The sequence below is a fragment of the Saccostrea echinata genome, unplaced genomic scaffold (genome assembly GCF_033153115.1).
Source record: "Saccostrea echinata isolate AGI-Se365-2 ecotype Australia unplaced genomic scaffold, CSIRO_AGI_Sech_v1 ptg000195l, whole genome shotgun sequence".
Taxonomy (NCBI): domain Eukaryota; kingdom Metazoa; phylum Mollusca; class Bivalvia; order Ostreida; family Ostreidae; genus Saccostrea; species Saccostrea echinata.
This window is the reverse complement of record NW_026889944.1, coordinates 7,501-12,500: the sequence shown is the minus strand read 5'-3', so window position 1 is coordinate 12,500 and position 5,000 is coordinate 7,501.

Below are 5,000 nucleotides of genomic sequence, written 5' to 3'. Positions count from 1 at the left end.
CGAGGGGCCGAGAGCGCAGGCCGACCGTCCGCCTCCCTCGACCAGCTGGGCGCACGGTCGGTGCAGGCCGTCGAGCAAGCCGGCCGTCCCCCTCGACCAGCTCGGCGCACGGTCGGTGCAGCCAGGTCGAGGGGCCGAGAGCGCAGGCCGGCCGGCGGTCCCCCTCGACCAGCTCTAAACACGGTCGGTGCAGGCAGGTCGAGCCAGCCGTCCGTCTCCCTCGACCAGCTCGGCACACGGTCGGTGCAGCCAGGTCGAGGGCCCGAGAGCGCAGGCCGGCCGTCCGTCCCCCTCGACCAGCTGGGCACACGGTCGCTGCAGAACGTCGAGCCAGCCGGCCGTCTCCCCCGACCAGCTCGGCGCACGGTCGGTGCAGCCAGGTCGAGGGCCCGAGAGCGCAGGCCGGCCGGCGGTCCCCCTCGACCAGCTCTAAACACGGTCGGTGCAGGCAGGTCGAGGCAGCCGGCCGTCTCCCTCGACCAGCTCGGCGCACGGTCGGTGCAGCCAGGTCGAGGGGCAGAGCGCGCAGGCCAGCCGGCCGTCTCCCTCGACCAGCTCGGCGCACGGTCGGTGCAGCCAGGTCGAGGGCCCGAGAGCGCAGGCCGGCCGGCCCTCGACCAGCTCGGCACACGGTCGGTGCAGGCAGGTCGAGGCAGCCGGCCGTCTCCCTCGACCAGCTCGGCGCACGGTCGGTGCAGCCAGGTCGAGGGGCAGAGCGCGCAAGCCAGCCGGCCGTCTCCCTCGACCAGCTCGGCGCACGGTCGGTGCAGCCAGGTCGAGGGGCAGAGAGCGCAGGCCGGCCGGCCGTCTCCCTCGACCAGTTCGGCAGACGGTCGGTGCAGGCCGTCGAGGCAGCCGGCCGTCTCCCTCGACCAGCTCTACACACGGTCGGTGCAGGCAGGTCGAGGGGCAGAGCGCGCAGGCCGGCCGGCCGTCTCCCTCGACCAGCTGGGCACACGGTCGCTGCAGAACGTCGAGCCAGCCGGCCGTCCCCCTCGACCAGCTCGGCACACGGTCGGTGCGGCCAGGTCGACGGGCAGAGAGCGCAGGCCGGCCGGCCGTCTCCCTCGACCAGTTCGGCAGAAGGTCGGTGCAGGCCGTCGAGGCAGCCGGCCGTCTCCTTCGACCAGCTCTACACACGGTCGGTGCAGGCAGGTCGAGGGGCAGAGCGCGCAGGCCGGCCGGCCGTCTCCCTCGACCAGCTGGGCACACGGTCGCTGTAGAACGTCGAGCCAGCCGGCCGTCCCCCTCGACCAGCTCGGCACACGGTCGGTGCAGGCCGTCGAGCCAGCCGGCCGTCTCCCTCGACCAGCTCGGCGCACGGTCGGTGCAGCCAGGTCGAGGGGCAGAGCGCGCAGGCCGGCCGGCCGTCTCCCTCGACCAGCTCGGCACACGGTCGGTGCAGCCAGGTCGAGGGCCCGAGAGCGCAGGCCGGCCGGCCGTCCACCTCGACCAGCTCGGCACACGGTCGGTGCAGACCGTCGAGGCAGCCGGCCGTCTCCCTCGACCAGCTCTACACACGGTCGGTGCAGCCAGGTCGAGGGCCCGAGAGCGCAGGCCGGCCGGCCGTCCACCTCGACCAGCTCGGCACACGGTCGGTGCAGACCGTCGAGGCAGCCGGCCGTCTCCCTCGACCAGCTCGGCGCACGGTCGGTGCGGCCAGGTCGAGGGGCCGAGAGCGCAGGCCGGCCGTCCGTCCCCCTCGACCAGCTGGGCACACGGTCGCTGCAGAACGTCGAGCCAGCCGGCCGTCTCCCCCGACCAGCTCGGCGCACGGTCGGTGCAGCCAGGTCGAGGGGCAGAGAGCGCAGGCCGGCCGGCCGTCTCCCTCGACCAGCTCGGCTCACGGTCGGTGCAGCCAGGTCGAGGGCCCGAGAGCGCAGGCCGGCCGGCCGTCGCCCTCGACCAGCTCGGCACACGGTCGGTGCAGGCAGGTCGAGGGGCAGAGCGCGCAGGCCGGCCGGCCGTCTCCCTCGACCAGCTCTACACACGGTCGGTGCAGGCAGGTCGAGGGACAGAGCGCTCAGGCCGGCCGGCCGTCTCCCTCGACCAGCTCGGCAGACGGTCGGTGCAGACCGTCGAGGCAGCCGGCCGTCTCCCTCGACCAGCTCGGCACACGGTCGGTGCAGGCCGGTCGAGGGGCAGAGAGCGCAGGCCGACCGTCCGTCCCCCTCGACCAAGTTGCACGAAAAAAAAACAAAAGAAATAATGGAATTGTCACTTAAGCTTTCCGAGGATCCCAGCCGGCAGACTGCCTCGACCCGCTCGGCAGACAGTCAGTGCGGTCCTCCATTCCTCCGATTTCGACCCCAGACTCAAGGTCCTGTAAAGTGTATACCCCAACTACCCCACCATCTGAGTTGGAATTTCGGTCAATTACAAAAGTCGCTTTTCCCCGCATTCGGACCATATCTTTCATAATTATAAGAGTTAAGAGACCAAACCTTCAGGAAAGTTTTTCTGGGGTCTGGTCTACAATCCCTGAAAAATTGGTGCCCCGGGGGGGTCGGGTTCGGGAGGTATGAAAAAAATCTACATTGTCACTGACTTGGAACTTTCCGACCTCATTGCCATTTTGATTGTATCTTTCGTACTCTTGGGCGTAAGTGGGTGTTCTTGGTATCGAAATGTTCGTCTGGACAAGAGGAAAAAAACTACGTACTACACTCCTCCCCATCATGCACAGAAATATTTCACATTGAAAAAAGGAAGTGTCACTTAAGCTTTTCTCCAAAAAGACATATTTTCAAAAATTCACTCCTCGAACCCTGGGACACACAGGTCCAATTTATCCCCCCAGGATTGTAGCCCTTGTCAAGGCCTTTCCTTTGATACCAAACAGGTCCACCTACTCCAAGGCCTAAGCCGTGCACTCTCAAAATGGCAATTTTACTCTGAAAAAATGGAAGCCACTTAAGCTATGCGAGGGGCCCAGCGCGCAGGCAAGCCGGCAGTCTCCCTCGGTCAGCTCGGCAGACGGTCGGTGTACCCAGTCGAGGGGCCCAGCGCCTCGATTAAGTTGCACTGAAAAAAAAAAAAAAGGAAGTGTCACTTCAGGTATCCGAGGGGCGCAGCGCGCAGGCCAGCCGGCAGTCTCCCTCGACCGGCTCGGCCGACAAGTCGGTGCAGCCAAGTCGAAGGGCCTAGCGCGCCGATAGGCCGGCAGTCTCCCCTCCACTAAGTTGCACTGAAAATATGGAAGTGTCACTTCAGCTCTCCGAGGGGTCCAGTGCGCAGGTCAGCCGGCAGTCACGCTCGACCAGCTCGGCAGACAGTCGGTGCAGCCAAGTCGATTGCCGGCTGCCCTGCACCGACCGTGTTCCGAGATGGTCGAGGGAGACTGCCGGCCGGCCTGCGCTCTCGGCCCCTCGACCGGCCTGCACCGACCGTGTGTAGAGCTGGTCGAGGGAGACGGACGGTCGGCCTGCGCTCTCGGTCCCTCGACCTGGCCGCACCGACGGTGCGCCGAGCTGGTCGAGGGAGACGGCCGGCTAACTCGACGGCCTGCGCCGACCGTGTTCGCAGCTGGTCGAGGGAGGCGGACGGTCGGCCTGCGCTCTCGGCCCCTCGACCTGGCCTGCACCGACCGTGCGCCGAGCTGGTCGAGGGAGACGTCCGGCTAACTCGACGGCCTGCGCCGACCGTGTTCGCAGCTGGTCGAGGGAGGCGGACGGTCGGCCTGCGCTCTCGGCCCCTCGACCTGGCCTGCACCGACCGTGTTCCGAGATGGTCGAGGCGGACGGCCGGCTGGCTCGACGGCCTGCGCCGACCGTGCGCCCAGCTGGTCGAGGGAGGCGGACGGTCGGCCTGCGCTCTCGGCCCCTCGACCTGGCCGCACCGACGGTGCGCCGAGCTGGTCGAGGGAGACGGCCGGCTAACTCGACGGCCTGCGCCGACCGTGTTCGCAGCTGGTCGAGGGAGGCGGACGGTCGGCCTGCGCTCTCGGCCCCTCGACCTGGCCTGCACCGACCGTGTTCCGAGATGGTCGAGGCGGACGGCCGACTGGCTCGACGGCCTGCACCGACCTTGTGTAGAGCTGGTCGAGGGAGACGGACGGTCGGCCTGCGCTCTCGGCCCCTCGACCTGGCCTGCACCGACCGTGCGCCGAACTGGTCGAGGGAGACGGCCGGCTAACTCGACGGCCTGCGCCGACCGTGTTCGCAGCTGGTCGAGGGAGGCGGACGGTCGGCCTGCGCTCTCGGCCCCTCGACCTGGCCTGCACCGACCGTGTTCCGAGATGGTCGAGGCGGACGGCCGACTGGCTCGACGGCCTGCACCGACCTTGTGTAGAGCTGGTCGAGGGAGACGGACGGTCGGCCTGCGCTCTCGGCCCCTCGACCTGGCCTGCACCGACCGTGTTCGCAGCTGGTCGAGGGAGGCGGACGGTCGGCCTGCGCTCTCGGCCCCTCGACCTGGCCTGCACCGACCGTGTTCCGAGATGGTCGAGGGGGACGGCCGGCTAACTCGACGGCCTGCACCGACCGTGCGCCCAGCTGGTCGAGGGAGGCGGACGGTCGGCCTGCGCTCTCGGCCCCTCGACCTGGCCTGCACCGACCGTGTTCCGAGATGGTCGAGGCGGACGGCCGGCTGGCTCGACGGCCTGCACCGACCTTGTGTAGAGCTGGTCGAGGGAGACGGACGGTCGGCCTGCGCTCTCGGCCCCTCGACCTGGCCTGCACCGACCGTGTTCGCAGCTGGTCGAGGGAGGCGGACGGTCGGCCTGCGCTCTCGGCCCCTCGACCTGGCCTGCACCGACCGTGTTCGCAGCTGGTCGAGGGAGGCGGACGGTCGGCCTGCGCTCTCGGCCCCTCGACCTGGCCTGCACCGACCGTGTTCCGAGATGGTCGAGGGGGACGGCCGGCTAACTCGACGGCCTGCACCGACCGTGCGCCCAGCTGGTCGAGGGAGGCGGACGGTCGGCCTGCGCTCTCGGCCCCTCGACCTGGCCTGCACCGACCGTGCTCCGAGATGGTCGAGGGGGACGGACGGTCGGCCTGCGC